A 20,690-nucleotide genomic window follows, 5' to 3' on the forward strand; every position below is an offset into this window, starting at 1 on the left:
ACTAACTCTTTCAGACTCCATTGACCCACACAGTGCCCTACAACAAGCTGTGGCTCATTTTATAGCCCAATAACTATTTGAAACGGTTTAATAGTCATTAATATGCCTGAATTCCTTGTTATCTTTATGGTATGCAAATGAACTATCCAGGTCAGAAATAAAGTATCTTAGTGCCAATGCAAATAGTAAATACAGAAGTGAACACATAAATAAATAGTAAAATAAATGATCACAGGCAATTTAATTCACAGGCAAAATGTGGATTAGTGTTTCCTATAGATGAGGAAACTAAGTCTCGCAGAGGTTAATTAGCTTACCTAAGCCTGCTGAACTTCTAAACTTGTGGATTATTAAACTGACTCCCACTGGACCCTCTCTTTTAGGGGCTGATGCCCTCCTGCTAATCCATGCCCCCTTCATATGCACAAAAGACACAAGCTCCTCCTTCCCAATGTCATAGGGCAAAGGAGAAACAGAAAAACATGTCTCTAAAAGCACCATTTGCTTACGTTGCTGTTTTTTCCAATATCAGCCACACTACGACCTGAACGCCTCTGTCACCCCTGGAGTCCCATGTTGAAGCTCCCCCATTCCTTCTCCATATAAGATCACAGCAAGTGGATGCTATCTGTGAACCGAAAAGCCAGCCTTTGGGGCTGGAGAGATGGCTCAGGGGTTAAGAGCTCTGGTGGTTCTTCCAGAGGACCTGGGTTCACTTCCCAACAACTACATGGCAGCTTACAACTGCTGGTAACTCTACCTCCAGGGGATCTGACACCCTCGCAAAATACCAATGCACAGACAGTAAAAATAAATAAATCATTTTTTTAAAAAGCAAAAAACAAACAAAAAAAAAAGCAAGCCTTCACCAGATGCTGACTATCCCTTCATCCTGCTTTTCCCTACCCTCAGAATGCTGAGAAATATATTTCTGGTTTAATCAAATCTCTCAGACTATGGAATTTATTACAGTGGGGCAAATAAGAACTGAATCCTTTATTCCTATGAAGATTAAAATTCATACTATATAATAATTAGAACTTACATGCTCATCTTCTTTCAAATTATCTCCTTTCTTATCCGACCTATTATATATTATCAATAAAACAAATGTCTGTGATGTGTAGGAATAAATTATACATGTTATGCATATAAAAATGTTGAATCACTTGCTACTTTTCAGCTGAAAGTTGCTTAGCATAAAACTGGAAAACACTCCTTAACTAGTAGCTGACTCTCTAGATTATAACTGCCTCCTTTCAGTTAAGAGACAGAATTACTCACTTAATAAATCATTACTGATCTTCCTAGACAAGACTCTGCTCTTTTCTCTTGATGACTAAAAAGCACTACACCATCTGTCCACTGAGTACCTTGATATTTGGTAGATAATATTCAAATAGACCAGCAACTCAACTTCGACAGGTATATCCAACAGAGAAGTGCACATAGCAGTACTATCTTAACAGCAAGTGCTGCAATGATATGTTTACTCCGTCAATAAATATTTTAGGTAGGTACTGTACAAAGCCATAGTAAGGACTTAGATATTTAACTTAAGAGCAATTAAAATTTTCTAGTTTTATGAGCCATATGATAAGACCACACTTTTATTCTGAAATGACTCTCTGAATATAGTGAGAAATTAGTTCTGGAACAACGAAGTTGAGAGTCCAGGAGCTTGGTCAATGGCTCAGTTAGTAAAGTACCTACTTTGTCAAGCATGAGAAGCTGAGTTTGCTCCTGAGAGCTCATATAAAGAGCTGGCACAGCAGCGCATGATGTAATCTCAAAGCTGGGGAGACAGAGACGGGTGGGTCCTTGGGGCCCACACGTAGCCTGTTTGGTGAACTCCAGGCAAATGAGAGACCCAGTCTCAAAAATGAGGTGTATTGTGCCCGAAGAATGACATCTGAAGTTGTTTTTTGGTTTCTACACACATACACATACATGTGCATTTGCTCCCACAAATGAATATCTGAACATATACTCACATGTGTACACACACACAAGCGTATGCACACAAAGTAGTGAGTTCATTTAGAAAAGCCTGCATTATTAGATTAGAGATGATGAGAGAATATGACTGGTAGAAACAAAAAAGATTGGGTAGACTCAGAAGATAAAAACTACTAGACTTTTAAATAATCAGACATGGACAGAGAAGAAGGCGGGGATCAGTGAAGACCTTAAACTTTCAGTGAACACAGAATAGTACCACGTACTGAGAGGGAAGATCTGGAAGAGAACAGCTAGAGAATAATGAATTACGAGTGCTACTCAGGTATACAAAGGAGAATACCAAATAGAGCTGGAGAAAGGATTTGACACCCTGACTGAGGACATGGACTAAAAATAGCAAGCAGTCATTTTGGAAGAATGACATTTAGGCATATAGATGTGTCACCGGGAGAAATAATACATTCGCTCATTTGATGGCTGGGTAAGGAAAAGGACCTTACAGGGGCATAGGAAGAGAGACTGGAGGGAAGAAGTGGGAGAAATTGAGGAGGAACAGCCTGAGTTAAAATAAAATGTAGACCACAGTAGACTAAAGCCAAGTGTGGTGTTAACAGTTTTCCTGGGAAGGAAAACTCGATGGGGGAAATTATCCTAAAGAATATGAAGAGCTGCAAAGGAAAAAGGACAAGTAACATATAAAGGTAAACCTGTTAGAATTACACCCCACTTCTCAATCCAGAAGGTCCTGGATAGATGTGCTGCAGACACTAAGAGACCCGGATGTAAGCCCAGCCTATTATATCCAGCAAAACGTTCAATCACCATCGATGGAGGAAAAAAAGATATTCCATGACAAAAAAAAAAAAAAGATTTAAACAATACATATCCACAAACCCAGCCCTACAGAAAACATTAGAAGGAAACAGAAAAGATCACCTGACAAAATTGGCATTGTGTGTGGGTGGGGGGAGAAGGGAGGGTGGAAGGGGAAGAGAAGGGGTAAAGGGGAGGGTTAAAGAGAACTTGAAGGAATGGGATAGTTGAGATGGATGAAGGACAGAGATGAGAGCAAGAAAAGAGTTATTTTGATTGAGAAAGCCATTATAGGGTTAGCAGAAACCTGGCTCTAGAGAAATCCCAGGATCCACAAAGATGACCCCAGCTAAGATCCTAAGCAATAGAGGGGGCCCAATCTTGACTTACGCTGTAGTCAAGCTGATGAATATCTTAAATATTACCATAGAACCTTCATCCAGCAACTGATGGAAAGAGAGGCAGAGACCCACATCGGAGCACTGGACTGAGCTCCCAAAGTCCAGCTGAAGAGTGGCAGGAATGAGAATATGAGCAAAGAGGTCAAGACCTTGATGGGGACACTAACTGAAACAGCTTACCTGAGCTAATGGGAGCTCACCAACCACAGCTGGACTGGGAAGGAACAAGCAAAGGACCAAATTTGTCCCTCTGAATGTGGCTGACAGTTGTATGGCTAAGGCAGACTGAGGGGCCACTGGCAATGACACCAGGATTTATCCCTAGTGCATGTACTGGTTTTTTGGAAACCTATTCTCTTTGGATGGATACCTTGCTCAGCCTAGATATAGTAAGGAGGGCATTGTACCTTCCCCAAAGCAATGTGCCTTACCCTCCCTGAGGACTGGATGGGGGTGGGGTGGGACGTGTGTGGAGGGAATGGGAGGAGGGGAGGGAATGGAAACTTGGATTGGTATTTTTTGAAAATCTAAAAAAAAAAAATAAAATTAATGAATAACTCATTCTTAGAAGCATCCAACATTCTATTATCTTAATAAAAGAATATATATTTCCAACTGATGACAATAATAAACTTATGAGGACTTAAACAATACTTCTTAGATACACAATTATTGAGAAACTAAAATATAGATAAATTATAATGTTCAATAGAAATTCTAGCTATTACCTTCAAAAGAATTTTCACTGCTAAAATTTGTTTTTGGCATAAACATTTTTATGTATATATGTTTTAGACAATTTTACAGCAGATTTTTATACCTCACAACCTATGCTATAAAAATTAGATTACAGTAATTAGAGCATCATTTAGAATAGAGTCATTGTTTTTTTTTTAATTTGGCCAAGGAAATGCCAAACACTAGTGACAAATTTTATTTGGTGGAATTTCTACATTCAGGATTACAGAGCAGATTTTATTTGTTCTTTTTCCTTCCAGAACTGGGCGTTTAATGCACACCAACATAAGATAACTTAGAAGAACAAGGAGCAGAAGAAACCACCGTGAGACTCTGGAGCATAAGGAACAGCACATTCTTGGCTTCTGTTTTGCATTCTTTGGTTTTCATACCCCAGGCTTGGGTCTGAAAAGGCAGTGACTGCTAGCACCAACAGGTACAGGCAAGAGGAATACAACAGCAGAACTGCAGCAAGAAAAGCAGAGGGAGGGCTAAGAAACACGGGCTTCTTTCTTGTATGTGTGCACACAAGTCTGAGTTAAGCGTGTTGTACGTTAGTCTACATTCATGAGTTGTTATGTTTGTATACATGAACTGTGTTTGTACATATGTGCTGCAGGTTTGCATATGTTTATGTGTGTTGTAAATATATTGTGTTTATATGTGTGTATATGTGTATTGTATGTTTACATGTGCATGTTATATGTTTGTTTATGTATGTATGTGTGCATTGTGTTCATTCCCATGTATGTTGCATTGTGGAAATGTATGTGCATGTACACTGGGTGCTTGTTATATGTTTGTTGTATGTTTGCATATGTGTTCATGTGTATGTTACATATTCGTTTGTGTTGTGTGTTTATCTACATGTGTGTTGGTTGTGAGTGTTCTTATGTGTTATATGTTTGTATATATGTTCATATATTTATGACTAGGCACATGAGTGTACAGGTGAGTTTGCCTTTGTGGGTAAGGAAAGATCTCTCACTAAACTTACAGCTTGCCATTTTGAATAAGCTAGCCAGCAAACCTCTGGTATTTCCCCACCTGACTCTCAGCACTGGATTTTAGACAAGCAATGGGGACTGAATTTACCTTCTCATGCTTGCTCAGCAAGTACTTTAACCACTGTGACAACTCTCCACCCCTGCTTTGCGTCAGTCACATGTCACACACCACTGATAAAGAATAAACCTACACCCAACCACACAAGCAACAGCCATGTGTGATTCACCGTCACCAGGCTGGAATGAAGCACCTCAAGCCACTCACTAGGGTAGTACTAGAGGAGGCCAATAGAAGATTTAGACTTCCAACAACTTTCCTGGCAGTGTCTGTGGGTAACAGGTAGAATGTAAACTTCTACCTTCGTTTAGTCTTAAGTAAATATCTCATCCTTCACCACTGAGTAAACCTAGCAGAGAGTCAGGATTGTCACCTCCTCCTCACCATCAGCATGAAGATGAAAGAGGGAACAGGAACAAGACATTTTCATGTTTCTGGGTGAAAGGGGTATCCGTGGATGCTTATGGAGATCCTGTGAACACACAATCATTGAGCAATAATGTAGCTCCATCCCTTGATTGCCATTGGAGACCAAATGAGGAGCCTCAGTAACCATACAAAACCTTCCCACTCCTACTGAAACAGTATCAGAGGAGCCAAGTCAAAATCCCAGAGTATCATTAGGTATTACCCCACATGTTCAGTTTCCAAGCATAAACAACCCACTATATCCAGAACCACAACAACCTCAGATTTATTTCTTAGGGAAGATGTGTGGTAGATTCTGACACCAAGATGACAGATTACAAAGACTAAACTGTCTCTTCTTACCAATTCCAAAGCAAAAATCATGAAGTCCCAGCAAAGGCAAATGATAATGAAAAGCAAAATGGAAACTTTATGACTGAAAAAATAATAGAGATAAAAACACAATTCAGTGGGTAAATTTAAGAATAAAATGGCAAGAAGAAAGAATTAGCTAACTTCAAGAGAATTATAGAAAATACTCTTCCAGGAAAAACAAAGGAATAAAAACAGATAAACAATCCTTAAAGAAGTTTACTACTTCCCTGGCCTGACTCTGTCCTGCGTGTCTATTCCGAGGAGCAATAGGCAGTTCTCTCCGTCTGACTGCTCTCACACTGAAGTGCATGCCTCCACTGCACGGAAGACTCAGTTGATGTGGACAGGAGCCCTCTTAGGCCTCAGAACCACCTCTTCAGTTGTGGACTACAGGCTGGCAAAGATCATCACTTTAAGGTGGGTAATAATGAGAATGAGTACCAGTAATCACAAAGAACTGTTAGCTTAGGGGCAGGTGCAAAAGATGAATCACACATCCTAGAGGCAAAAGCAACAAACTATGAAGGCGGTCCAATTAAAGAGACACCACAGCCAACAGTTTCCCTTGGGGGCTTTGAACTGACACCACCTGTGGTCTAAAGGCTGAAGTGCACAGTAGAAGACAGCGCCTAGTAGCTGTAGAAGATGCAGAGACTGAAGACCAAGATAAGGGGGATGTAAAACTCTTAAGTATGTCTTGAAAGGGATCTGCTCCTGGAGGGGGTAACAGGTTGCACAGGAAAAAAAGTAAAACTTGATGAAGATGATGAGGATGATTTTGATGATGAGGAAGCTGAAGAAAAAGTTCATGAAGAAATCTGTCTGAGATATTCCAGACAGAAATGCACAAAAATCAAACCAAAATGGAAAAGACTTAAAACATTAACACCGAGATCAACAGGTCAAGAGTCCTGAAACAAAAAAAAAAAAAAAAAAAAAAAAGACAGGAAAAAGCTCCTAAAACACCTAAAAGTCCTAGTTCTAGAGAAGACATTAGCGTGAAAATGCAAGCAAATATAGAAAAGGGGCATCATAGAGTCCGAGGCACTACTGGTGAATTAAGCCCAAAGAGAAAAAGAAGAAACAAATACAGTTCATTTTGAGTATCGTCAATAATCCAGACTGGAGACTTCCAGTCTATTCTCAGTCCCCTTTTCTGATTGGCCGACCATTCCCCCTTGCACGCTGGAAACATTCTCTTATTTTCCTAAAGCATTTTTCTTTCAACTCTTGTGGACCAGAGAGCACTTTACTGCTTTCTACACTTGGGCTTATGCCTCATCTCTGACCATGTTTTAATGCCTTTATATCCTTTAGCTGCTCAATAAATGTTTGCATGAACCAAAAAAAATAAATAAAAAGATGTTTACTACTATTACAAAATATTTAACATTCATACAAGATAAAGAAAAAAATGACATTGAGCAAAACACTTGAATAGATAATACCTCAAAACTTGTGAAATTTGTCAAGAAACAAACACAGATTTAAGAAGCCTAACCAGAGTAATCAAAAGAAATACCTAAGGCACATTGTAACGTCTGAAAATTAGCAACAGACAATTTTAAAAGTAGCCAGAGAACAATAATAAAAGCAGTTCTGGCATGGGGTGTATGCTAGCCTATATCTCAGAAGTTTGGACTAGGATGTGGAGGCAGGAAGAACTCAAAGTCATCCTTGCTACAAGAGACAGGAAATAAGAGAGAGAGGAAGGAAAAAGATGCTCCAATGTCAGCAAATTTACCATTAGAAGCCCCACAGGCCAAAAGATATAACATGTTTCAAGTGCTGAAAGAAAACTATTCACCAGAAATCTCCTGTTCAAGAAATCCATTCTCCAGAAACAAAGAAAAAATATCAAAACAATGACCAATGAAGTAAATCTAAGAAATTTTCTTGCTAGTTGAACTACTTTTAAAACTGACAAATAGAGGATCAGGAAAAGGCAAGGTGTGGTGGTGAGAGCCTTTAATACCAGCACTCAGCAGGCAGTTGCACGTAGATTTCTATGAGTTCAAGGCTAGCCTGGTCTATAGGTCTATCTATATGGTGAATTCCAGGCCGACCAAAACTACACAGTGAGACCCTGGCTTTAGATAGATAGATAGATAGATAGATAGATAGATAGATAGATAGATAGATAGATAGATAGATAGATACATACATACATACATACATACATACATACATACATACATACATACATACATCTGGGCATGTTACCTGTTCAGGCTGGACTGGTCAATGTCAAGTATTTATTAATTTATTATCATTCATTTAAAATAAATAAACATGCAAACAGTTCATAAGGTTGAAATAAAGACAAACCAATCTGTATTGCTGCTTAAAATATAGAAAAGGAATAGTTAAACTAATGAAGCACCTACTTCCTCAGAATGTATTTGGCCATCACTGTTTTTGTTGATTAAGCCAAGTCAGGTGATTCTAAAGAAAGTGGGGACTGATCCCAAACGCAGGAAGAAGAAAGCCCAGAATAAACTCATTATTTTAGAAGCCTGAAGACTCAAGTTAAAGTAAGTTTAGTTTTTGTAAACGGAAATTATGTTGGATAAGCATTATGTATTTGGTAAATGTAGACTTCCTTAGCAAAATAAAACCTATTTATTATTCATGCTATTTGTTTAAATATATCCTCCTTGGAATTTAATTACTTACAGTTTTCTCTTCCAACATATGAACATAAATCCTGAACCAAACACACTAATCTCTAATTTTAGCTGTTAATTCACCCCATCTGTCCCTACTTCGGAAACTATTAGTGAATGGCAAAACACAGGGGAGACTTACAAACTCTTTGACTTTGCAATATTGTTCTAATGGCAAAAAAAATGCAGAAAACAAACATTTGAGATGAGTTTGCCAACTGCTTGCTCTTGGAAAGGGTGGGTCAGGCTGCAGCAGACCGCAGTAAACTGTGACAATAGAAAGCAGTTGACTTTGGTTGCAGTGATGGAGAGAGCTGGCCTGTCCCACATAATAGGATAAGGGGCTGAGGTGAAAGTAAAGGAAAAAACAGAGAAAGCTATGCAGAGGTCAAAAAGAAGAATATGTTAGAACCAAAAGAAAGAAGCAGAAATCCAGTTAGCAAAGTGCCTAAGGTAGAAGGGGACACCAGACACTCTGGCTGTGAGGCTACCAAAAATAAACAGTGCAGGACAAGCATGGTAGTATTTAATTCAATGTTATCTGCGCTTGTAATTATCCTCTCTAAAATTCATAGTAACCCATTATGTTTCCACACAGAATTCAGATGTAAAGAGAAAATAGAGGGTTACACTGACGATAATTTATTTAATAACTGAAATTTTTGCTTATGTTGACTTTCTATAGGCAAAGCTACAAGAAATCATATTTGCCAGACTGAGCAGTATCAAAATAATAAAGCCAAGGAGGGCTCTGAGGATATAAACCCTTCTCACTATGCAGGCATCCGGAGAGGGTTGCCATCCTACCTCTCCGGTAGGATCAGAGAGCAGATTATCTTTACATATTGTAGGAAGGAAGGCTAGCATTCAAAGATAAGCGTTGATGGAGTGCTTTACACGTTTCCAAAGCCTCACAAACAGATGAAATGAAGTGCTGAGAAAAACAGCAATCACAGTAGAAAATTACAAGTACGACTTCCATAGAACATTTTTACTTACAAGATTTTTATCTCATTAAATTACTCAATCACTATGACATACAAATTAAATGCAAAATTAAAGTGGACAACATGCAGTGTTAATGACAAAAAAGAAACTGATAAAAATTAGCAATATGAAGACCCATTAGAAAATAAAGGAAGTTATGTACTGGTAGATATAAAATTTTGAAAAGTCCAGCTCACTTATGACAATTACATATTGAAATAATTAGAGGATTACATTGATATAGAATACTATGATTAGAATCTTAGAATAAAAGCTAAAATGAAATATGTACATACAGGAAGGTGATTTCAACAAAGGTACCCAGAACAACACAAAACGGGGAAAGGACAATCTCTCCAACAAATAGGAAAAAAATCAGAAATTCACATGCAAAAGAATAAGACTGCATAGGGAAAATAGTTACATGACTAAAAGCAACAACAGATTAACCGCATCCCCATCTAAATCCTAATGACCGTCTTCACAGAACTAGAAAAGACAATCCCAAGAGTCATATGAAAACACGAAAGGCCTGAGCTAAAACAACACTGAACATATCACATGCTAGGTCTCAGAGTATATTCCGGAGCCATAGAAACAAAAGCAGCATGGTCCTGACATGAAAACAGACATTAGAATTCTAGAATAATACAAGACGGAGAAAACCAAGTGTGCCGCAGCAATCTACTTCTTGCCAGGCTCTCAAAGGCATCCCTTAGAGAAAAAAATAAAAAATAAAAAAAACTGGCAAACAGTGCCGGGAAACTGGATTCCTACATGGAGGAGAATGAAACTGAATTCCTAGCCCTCACCTTTCATAAAAACCAATCCAAAATGGATCAAAAGGCTTCATGTAAGATCTCAAAATTTCAAACTGTTATAGGAAAACATGATACAAGGACAGGGGGCTGGATCAGTGGGTCAGCAGTTAAGAGTTGCTCCTTACTCCCAAAGGACCCAAATTTGTTTCTCGGCATTTATGTTGGGTGGCTCACAGACACCTATTACTCCAGCTCTAGCGGTTCAGAGTACATCTCTTGGTCTTCCCAGGCACCTTTACTCACATGCTCAAATTCACACACACACACACAATTAATTCAAAAATAAGTCTTTAGTAGAGATAGATGCATAGATGGAATTTTGGGCAAGGGATTAATACACAGGCTACATAAAAGCTGTAAAAATTAAACACGTAAACCCAAGTCATCCAATCAATAAATGAGTTAATGGACTGAATGGACAGTTCATAAAAGAAAAATACAAATGGCCAATAAATATTGGCAAGTATTCAATAGCCCCAGCCATCTAGTTAATGCAAATTAGAACTACCATGAAACACCATTTCACCTCAGTCAAAATGGCTTTCATCCAGCAAACAATGAAGAACCAGGGAGATGCCTCGCTGGACAGTGCTTGCCACACAAGTGTGAGGATCTCAGTTCAGATCACCAGCACCCACACAAAAGCCTGGCACAGAAGCTCCCTTTTGTAACTTCATCACTGAAGGAGCAGATATCCACAGATTCCTGATAGCACTGGCCAGACTACCTAGCGGAATCACTGAACTTCAGGTTCTGTCTCTAAGGGAAAAATGAAAAAAGAAAAACTGAGGAAGATCCCCAAAACTGTCCTCCGGTCTGGTCTACACAGGCATACAGAGAGAGGGGAGGGAGAGAGGAAGGCACAGGCCCACACACAGGTGCACACACCGAGAAAATAAATGACAAGTCTAGTGAAATGTGGGAAAGGAACTCTATAGTCACAGCCTGTGGGAATGTAAACTCATGCAGCGTCTATAAAAACCAATGCAGCGGCTCCTTACAAAACCAAAAGTGGTATTACCATATAGTACAGACACAGCACTCTTGAATACACCTCAAGGACTCTAAGTCAGCATGCCACAGAGATACTCAGACATGCATGTTAGAGCTGTAATATACATAATACACAACACTCATATTATACACAACAGCCAGGAAACGGAACTGATCTAGCTAGGTCCCTATCGCCTGATGAATAGATAAGAAAGGGATGTTATGATACACAATGGGATTTTCAGCAGCTGTAAAGAAAATGAAACCATGACATATGTAGGAAAATGGATGCAACCAGAAATCATTCATTGGGTGAAATAAGCCAGACTTGCCCCTAAAACATATTTTTTTTCTTACATATAGAATTCTCAGATTCAAAATTATATAGCGTGTGTTTGTAAGTCACAAAACTAAGAAGTAGATCGAGAGGAAAGAAAAAGATCTCAGAGGTGGGGATACAGAGGTTAATTTAATGAGCATAAGAAAACAGAATGCCGGATCAACTAGAGGGAGAAAGGGAACAGCTGGAATAGGGGTGGTTCTAGGAGAGGGCAGTGGGGGAGGGTGATGAATGAGAACAATGTATAATGGCAAAACAAAGAAACTCATGACTTTGTATACTAACCTAAAAATTAATTTTTAAATGAGAAATTTTTCAAAAGGAGAGTTTAAAATGTCCAAGAAGTCCATAAAAAATACTCAACACTACTAATCATCTGGGAAATACAAATTTAAAGTAAGGCGATGTCCTCACTTTACACCTGTCAGAGCAGCTATTACAGCAGCTAAAAGACGGCCTGCATTAGTGAGGGAAGCAAAGTTCACAACATTGTTGGTGGACACTCAAATTAGTACTGTCATCATGGCAAAGAGATACCACAAAAAGCTAAGTATAGAAATCACAAGGGCAAGCAACCCACATCTAGATAGATCTAGTCAAAGCAATCGAAATTAATACACAAAAGAAATATCTAAACTCCTAAATCCCCTACAACATCGTTCATGATAACCAAGACACGTCATCATAACTGTTCACCATATCGTTAGCCTGAGTGCCTGTCAGCACAAATAAGAAATCTGGTTCATATACATAGGGATTCTATCCAACATTAAAAAAGAGACAACCCCAACATCTGAAATGACCTCCTTGAGCCTGCATACCTTATTCTAAGCAGAATAGACAAGCACCAAAAGACAACTCAATGTCATACTCACACAAGGAATCTAAACAATCTGTACTAATAGAAATGAAAAGTAGGAACGTGTTAACAGAGGCCGGAGGGGTCAGGAGGAATAATGAGATTTTGTTCAAAGTGTGCAGATTCATTTAGACAAAAGCAATGAGTTTCTGAGATCTACTACACAGGAGGATGCATCATCCAGCCTCTGTTAACACTTTTCTACTTTTCATTCCTATGAGTACAGACTGTTTAGATTCCCTGTGTGCATATGATCTTGAGTTGTTTTCGGCCCCTGTCTATTCTGCTTAGAATAAGGTATTACAGGCTCGTGGACATCATTTCAGATGATGGGGCTGTCTCTTTTTAAAATATATATACATATATATATATAAAATAGTAAAATATTTGTATTTCAAAATTACTAAGTAAGCATCAAAAGCTTCTCCACAAAAAATAGTAAATGATATATGGTGTCTTAATTAACTTGATTCATCAAGTCATTCATGCACATAACTTAAAATATCACATTGTGTTACATAAATGTACATGGCTAATAATTATTCATTTAAAATATTAATAATAAAACACATGAAAACATTATTTTAACAAAGCTAGACTTTCAAGTAGAGGGGGTGGGGGAATCAAGCATAATAGAGTCATCACAGCAATAAACATTTGGTATAATGCTCTGTGTGTGTGTTTCAAGGTAGAAAATTTGCTGTTGAAGATGCTGCAGTTTTATGGGGAATAGTACAATGAATGCAGAATACATAATCAACAGCCTTTCTTTGTATCTGTACATGAAAACTTGTCTAGCCCTTTTAGTTGCAAATGAGCCACACAGCCTTAAAGCAATTATCTGATAGAATTACAAGTTAGTGGACTAACAGCTCTGTACAGAATTGGTCTGGCCTCATTTGTTCTCATTAGCAACCACTCTGGATTCTTTGAGAAAATAACCAAGTCCCTGAGACAGTCGTTTAGAAACCTGCTGCAGTGCTTTGTTTGGTCCTCTCTAAGGTAAGCCTGAGGCTTACAGAAAAGAACAGGAGGCATTATTAACATGGCTCAGGCTTGGACTTACTGCCCTGCCTCCAGAAAAGCTCTCCAGAGGAAAACTCCCAAAGGGTCTAGGTCGGTTCAGCTCAGTATTTGAATGAAATGCTTCATTTTAAACACCTGTCAAACAGGTCAGACAACATCAGAAGGGAAAATCTCCATGATTAGTAAAATGGAGATAATGGAAGCTTTTTTTCCTACCTAAATCAAATATGATGAAGGAGGTAGACCTCGATGGGGCTAGGAGATGACTTCTTTCCAAAAGATATTTGCTAATTATTTAATATCTCATGGACATGGACTGACTTGTGTCTCTCCAAATTCCACATGGAATTTAGCCCTAACTCCATAAGCCCATAAATGGAAATAGGAAATAATGAAGGCAAGGTAAAATAGGAGGGGCAGGCCATGAGCTAACCTGTCTGAAGTCCCTAAAAGAAAAGTAAGAGACAAGAAACCTTAACCCTTCTCTCCCCCGCCTCATACAAGCATTGAGAATATAGCCATGTGCAAGCTGGCATGGGTCATCAAAAGCCAATTCTGCCAACATCTAACAGAAGACTTGTCACCATTAGAACAGCTGGGAAATGAATTTCTGTTATTTGAGCCACACAGTCTGTGCTCCTTGCTTACTGCAGCCCTAGTACACTGCTTATATACACAAAAATACTCCAGAGTTTAATCCAACTAAGAGTAAATGTTATTGAAAGCTGATTTTTTTTATCCACTCCAGATAGTTGAGCAACCTATGAAGTTTATGACTGTTACCAAGAATGGACCTGTTAATTTTACAAAATTTTTACAAGGCAACTATTATTTAAATTCCGTGTATTATGAAATTGTAGATTTTCTAAATGACACACAGAATATTCAGAGATTGTAGAGAAGCTATGACGCAATGGAATTTTCCAAGGGTGATGACGCCAACATAGTGTTGAAACTGATTCTTCAAAGCACTAGCTCATTAGAAAGAAAATTATGATAGTCTTCCATCCGTGGAGAAGGTTGAACATGGAACACACTGGAGAAGGATGCAGCAGTGAGAGCCAGAACCTAGGGTTTATGATAGAGAGATGGGTCTTAGGCTATGACTGACACATTTGATGAAGAGCACAATAATGTATGGATGAGAACAACTCAAGCAGACAATGATGAGACCATATTAATCCAATGGGTACAGAGAGCAACAGGCTGAGCATTCACCATTACTTACCAAAGCAATGGGCTATCATGCAACTGTATTTCATGGCTAGAGTAAGGAGAGAACTGACTAATATCCACCTTTAATCATTAAGAAGGTATACTCATGAGTTCTTTCACTATAATTAAACAGCTAAGATATTTAACTTGGAGAGAGAAAAGGTTAACTTTGTTCCATGGCTCAGGAAGCTCCTGTCCAAGAATGAGCCAGCTCATTCAGTGCTCTGACCTCTGGAAGGAGTACCATATGGTAATGCTGGAGAGGCTATGATAAACCAAACTGCTCACCTCATAAGCTAGGAATGAAGAAGCAAGAGCAAAAGGAGGGAACCACAGTCATATTACTCCATGAAAAGGAAATCCCCAGTAACCTAAGGGTTTCCTAAAAGCACCTTCCAATAGGGCCACCCTGGGGACTAATGTTTTAATGGACCAAGCCAAGCTATGGGAAATAGTCAGCAAATAATACTTTCACCCTTCAGTTACACTTCCATTTAAAATTAACACAACAGCCAAGTTCTTTTTGTATAACTTCTAGAGAAAGTCAGAAACTTAAAATCTTCTTAATAGTTTGGCTCAAAGCATCAAGACTAAAGTATTAATTTCATATTCAGTAGAACTTTAACTTAGCAAAAAAACAAAAGATTTGGACACTTATTGTGAAAAGGCCAAATCATTTGGCAGCTGATTGTACTGTTGTTCAAGGGATGAAACAAAGAAGGCCAGTTTGCTGACATGATCCATGCTGAATGACTGGAGATATTTTCAGGACTCTACATGTACTGTTTATGTTAAACACAGAGATTTTGTTAATGAGCTTAATACATTTTTATTTTACTGGTCTAATACATTTTAATGGTGGTGTTTCTACTGCCACTAAAGCAAATTTATAGTCATGTCTAGACTTTCGTTATTGTGGTCAGACTGAGAAGTCATTCTTTTTCTCTCTCCATAGCTCTCCCAGAATTGACTAGAGATTTCACTGTGTTTCAACACATGAACACAAATCTAAGACTAATATACTAGTATTAGTCTTACTAAATAAAGCAAGCTATCATACAGCAGGTAAGAGCACTCACTACCAAGCCTGACAATCCGAGTTCCATTGCTGAGATTTAGCTGATGGAAAGAGAGAACCAATTCCTGAACATTATATGCTCACCTCCATACATGTGCTATGGCACAGGAGTGCTCACATACATACACATGGAAACACAGAAAAAAACCAGTTAATTTTAAAAAATAAATCAAATGCTCCAAACTTTATTTTGCTTCATTTGACATACCTAGAAGCCTATCAGAAAGTTTCTGTATCACCTCTTTGTATAAACAGTTACACTAACAACACTGAGCCACAAGCCAATATCCTCCTGGGTACATCCAATATCTGGATGTAGAAAACATAGAGTCATCATACTGATCCTGGGAATTCCTCAGAACATGGAGTACTACCATGCTTTCAACTCTACCCTAACACAGCCTGGCAAACATTCATTTTAGCAGTTTCACAGTAAGTATTTTGGCATGAAATAGCTCTTCAATTAAGTTTTTATAATGTAGATTAACTAATTTAATAAAACATCCCCTTCAGTTGATCTAGCTCTGCTGTCAAAACTGTTTTATGCTTCAATTTTTCCCACAGAATATACTTCACGAGTGTTATGGGCATGCAACTACAATGAGCATCACAAGGACCCTGAGCTGGTTCCTGGCAAGAAACTAGAAATGCAAAGCTAATTGTGATAGAGAAGTGAGCTTTCAAATGTAATTTTTAAACACTAAATTGCTCTTGAAAAAATGATAAACCACTTTGTTTTAAAAACCTTTCAGCGAGATGTTATATACAAGAGTGTCTACTTAACTAGGGAGTTCAAGTTATACAAAGAATTTTATCCCATGATACATTGCATTTATGGGGATGATCCCATAAAATTACAACACTACTGAGGTTGCTACATCTTGGTTTCTGTAGTATACTCTTGATGTTTGTACAATGACGAAGTTGCCTAACAACACGTTTCTAGAACATATCTCTGTAGATAAACATTATGGGACTGTTTCTTAAAATTTGTCATCATTGCAAATAACACAGATTTAGGACTACATCTTTAAAAAATTTATTAACGGTGGTGACTTAAACAAACAGAAGCTTGTGCCACAGAATGAGGATGATTCTGGACTAGACAGTCCAGAACCAGTCAATACTAAGTTCCTTATAAAATTCAAAGCTTGGTCAACCTGAATACACAGACTCTGTGGTTACATATTTCAACAAATCTATAGAGAGTGACCTCCCCTCAGCTTCATATCTGAAACTCTGAAGTGAAGCATATACCAATTAGTTGGATGTCCCCTTTTAAGAGAAGAGTTGACACTTTCATGGCAACTTAGTCCAAAAGATTTTAATCTCATTGCCTACAATTAATGGCACGGGCATCTATAGGTCAATGGCTAAATGTGGGAGCAAGACGAAAATCCAATTAGCTGTGGAAAATGGGGAGAAGTCAATGCTCCTCATGGTAAGCACATCATCTTTTACCATAGAGATATCTCTAGGACAACCTGACATAAATCAAAAGCTTTGTTTATTATTCCTGCTATGTACGTGTGTGCATATGGTGTATGAACCGTGTGCCCTCATGTTACACACATGAGAGGAGAGCTGAAACCTCTCAGGAGCCAGTCTTTTCTTCCTCCATGGGATCCAAGGGTCAAACTCTGGTTGTCAGCTTCATGGCTAGAGCTTTTACTTGGTGAGCCATCTCTGTTGCCCTCCCCCCATATGTTACACTGTTAGGTACATATAACTAGCTAAGTAAATCAATAGTAAAATAACATCATTTAAATATACTTAATAAAACTGAGGGTACTTATATACAAACAATATTTTTCTGATTCTTAACTATGTTTACTTTTACAAACTCTTTGCTATAACACAGGATTCTCCTCTAAATCTGTGCCTTAAGCTACTCCCTAAATTCATACTCTTAGTTTTCCCACTGTCTCCACCGCCTACAGATTGAACCCAGGGCCTCAAGCATGCTAAGGTCTATCTATTTATCACTGATCTCTATCCCTAGTTTACTATTTTATTTACAAACAGGATTTTATTAAATTGCCCAAACTGGCCTTGAATTCCTTCAGTAACCCAGATAAGCCCTGAGTTTATGATCCTCCTGCAACAGGCCCCTGAGTACCTGGTAATGTCAGCCTACATCACCAGTGCCAGCTATCCCGTCATTTCTTTTAAACTATCTTTCCTACGACTAGCCTGCTTCACCGCAACACTCCATTCGGTACACCATAATGTGGCATTTGTCCTCGGTACTCCACTGAAGACTTTAAATGAAATCCCCTCCTAACTGCCACATTAATTTTAAATCTTTCTTTACCTGCCTGCGATCCTCAAAACCATGACATCATCTGGTAAAGTCCTCCTCTACACATTCATCACGCTGCTATCCTGGAAGACCTCAGGTTTGGACTCACGATTTAGACTCAGACTTCATTGCAAGTCATACGACCATGCCTCTGGATCCAGGAGTGTCCTTGCTGTTACATAAAGTGGTACAGCATTTACACATAACATATGCACATCCTCAGTATACTTCAAGTTATCTCTGGGTTTCTTATGCTACCTAATACGACTTTAAGATGACCAAAAAAATCATTTATCATTTAAGGACTAGTAACAAGGGCCAGGGTGATGGTCACACACGCCTTTAATCCCAGCACTTGGGAAGCAGAGGCAGGTGGATTTATGAAAGTTCGAGACCAGCCTGATCTACAGAGCGAGTTCCAGCACAGGCCCCAAAGCCACAGAGAAACCCTGTCTCAAAAAAACAAAACAAAACTAGTAACAAGAGAAAAGTCTGTACATGTTCAGTGTAGATATAGTTTTTCAGATACTGTTGATGCAGGGTTGGCTGGAAGACTCCAGATGTGGAATCTAACAATACAAAAGGCTGAGTGTCTTGTTTACTGTTTGTACACAGTCAGTTAATGAGAAAATCATTTAGGCAACCTGTGCTTGTGTCTTCTCATTTGCAGAAAAAAAGGACAAATAGTCCTAACAACCTCATGGGGTTGCTACGAGGGAATCAATTAGATAGTCCATTAAAAGGATTTAACACAGGAACTAACACAGTTGGTGTTCTGCAACTCAGTAACAGCTCGTGACTATGATTCTTCCCTAGCAAACCCCAGTCCTTCCAGCTTGCATGAGACTCTGCACACTGATTTGCAGAGCACTGCTGAAACATGTTCAGATGATCTGAACGACAGCTTTGTGCAGACTGTGTTTTGAGACAAGATCATAATAACGGCAACTCCATATGGACTCGTGATTTTTTTTTCCAGTAATTTATCTAGTTTACAAAAATTTCTGCCCAAACCTTGGAAACTGCTCCTGAAAACTGAATGTAATTAAAACTCCAAAATCTTTCCTCTTGATTATATTAAAAGTAAACAATCTTCTTATTTTCTATTCTTATAAAATAATGCAAATATAACAGTTCATTGCTACTGATTTCTTCTTATTGGTTTATTCCTATTTGGGAAAAATCATATTTAAATACTAATTCCTTAAAACAAATTACCAACTTTCCCTATTTTCTCTTGCCAGGAAATTTGACAAACATGCTTCCTGACGAGCAGCTGAGCAGGAAAGGACCCGTTCAGGGCTACTCTGATTAATATACACTGTATATTAATCAAAGTCCGGGAGAACCCACTTGTACATCTTCCATGAATCTACTTAACTAACTCATTGGCAAGCACCTCCATTTTTAAATTTATAGACAAAAATCATGTGGGGTCTCTGAAATTCTTTTCTGAAAATGAAAGCCACCATACCTGACACATTGTACCTCTCGCACAAACAGGAACTGCTGTTCTATCAAAAATAAACTCAAAGGTGATTTTTAAAACATCAAAAATGCATCATGATGATGAAAGTAAAGAGGTTTTGACTTTGTGTGGTTTACAATTTCCTTTATAAATCAGTACAGAATTATGAAGTAACCTCATCAGAAACCTGTTTAACGACTTATCCACATAGTGTCCACAAGTCCCCAGGGCTCGCTATAGGACAAGAATGCAGTTCACAACGTTGGCCTAAGAGATAGAAGGGAAAGCTGGTCTGACAACACACACCTGTAACCCTAAAGGGTTTAGAAGTGGAGTTGGTAGAGTCAAAAGCCAAGGTCATTCTCCTGTACTTAGTGAGTTTGAGGTTAGCCTAAGCTACATGGGGCCAAGTCTCAAAAAAAAAAAAAAGAGTAAGTGAGGAGATGAGGAACATGTTTCAGGAGCATACTCAAGATATTTATAGTAAAATAATAAACATTTTCCTGCTTGAAAACAGCAAAGAATATATTTGGCAAAAGGCAATTAAAATTTTATATAATGGTTCAGCTGTTTAAAAGCAAGATAACCTCTATTTGGATCAAATTTTACAAACAACTTTAAACAACCTCATTTTTGAAAGCAGCTACAGTCTCTTGAATAAAATACAGTACTATGGTGGTATCAAAATTGCCCCTGCCTGAGTGGACACCAACAGTCATTACACACTGCTGAATAACTCTACGTTTTTCTTTGTGGAGGATAACACACATATGTTCACTCGTAGTGAAGCTCTAATGACCACAGATGTCAGCAAAGAATCACTTATCGCAGTTCACAAGACACTTCCCTCATGCAATTCATCTCGCTGAATTAATTCTCCAGGAAATTCTGACACAGAGCGATCCGATATGAAGCCACGATAAAGCATTTCTCACACATGTCATAAATATCAAAGGCACGGGTGCAACAATAGCGGGATGATCTGATCTGATCTGATCTAATGAGCACAGCCAGCGTCGTCAGAAGCATCTGCATCAGGGCTCAGGAAATGGCTCTGTAGACAGAGTACTTGCCTCACAAGCGTGAGGAACTGGATTTGAACCCTCAGCACCCCTTTAAAGATGACTACTCTAGCACACCTCTGTCACCCCAATGCTAACCTCCCAGAGATAA

At 38.5% G+C, this 20,690-nt stretch overlaps 1 protein-coding gene and 1 pseudogene across 2 annotated transcripts in view; one reads left to right on the top strand and one right to left on the bottom strand.

The window, feature by feature from the left end:
- Positions 1-20,690, bottom strand: part of Epm2a (EPM2A glucan phosphatase, laforin) — a 106,465-nt gene that overhangs the window by 60,399 nt on the left and 25,376 nt on the right. The gene's annotated exons all lie outside the window — the stretch shown is intronic.
- On the top strand, positions 2,263-18,975 carry LOC142837783 (uncharacterized; annotated as a pseudogene).

Source organism: Microtus pennsylvanicus, chromosome 1, assembly GCF_037038515.1.
Source record: "Microtus pennsylvanicus isolate mMicPen1 chromosome 1, mMicPen1.hap1, whole genome shotgun sequence".
Classification (NCBI taxonomy): domain Eukaryota; kingdom Metazoa; phylum Chordata; class Mammalia; order Rodentia; family Cricetidae; genus Microtus; species Microtus pennsylvanicus.